Below are 446 nucleotides of genomic sequence, written 5' to 3'. Positions count from 1 at the left end.
CTCTATAGAAAAGGGAGGTGTGCGTAGAGGCAGGTGAGGTGCCTACCAATGTTTTGCGTGCGGAGGGGCTGCCTTCCTCTGAAGGGACTTGGTGCCTATAGGGTCTTTTGCGGGGTGGGGGGCGCCTACAGAAAGGAGCAAATGCAGGTGACCGGAGTGGCATTCTCTATAGGAATGGCTATAGGAACACGGTGGGGGCTGCCCATAGAAACTAGTGGCTAGGAAGAGCCTTCTGGAAAAGGAGGTAGTGGCTGTAGGGACTGAAGGAGCCCATAAAGGTGGGTCTGTAGTGCATGGGCTGGGGCTCACGTGGTATAAAAGCCCCTATAGAAGCTGGGGTGTGTGGGCGGAAAGGCTGGAAGCAGCTTTCTATACAGCAGGGTGGTGTCTGCAGAGACTGTGGGGAGACCTTACAGAGACCAGTGGCAGGGCTGGTCTCCTAGAAA

The sequence above is a fragment of the Aptenodytes forsteri genome, unplaced genomic scaffold, assembly GCF_000699145.1.
Source record: "Aptenodytes forsteri isolate BGI_AS27 unplaced genomic scaffold, ASM69914v1 Scaffold283, whole genome shotgun sequence".
In the NCBI taxonomy this organism is placed as follows: domain Eukaryota; kingdom Metazoa; phylum Chordata; class Aves; order Sphenisciformes; family Spheniscidae; genus Aptenodytes; species Aptenodytes forsteri.
Note: the sequence above shows the minus strand (reverse complement) of the source record.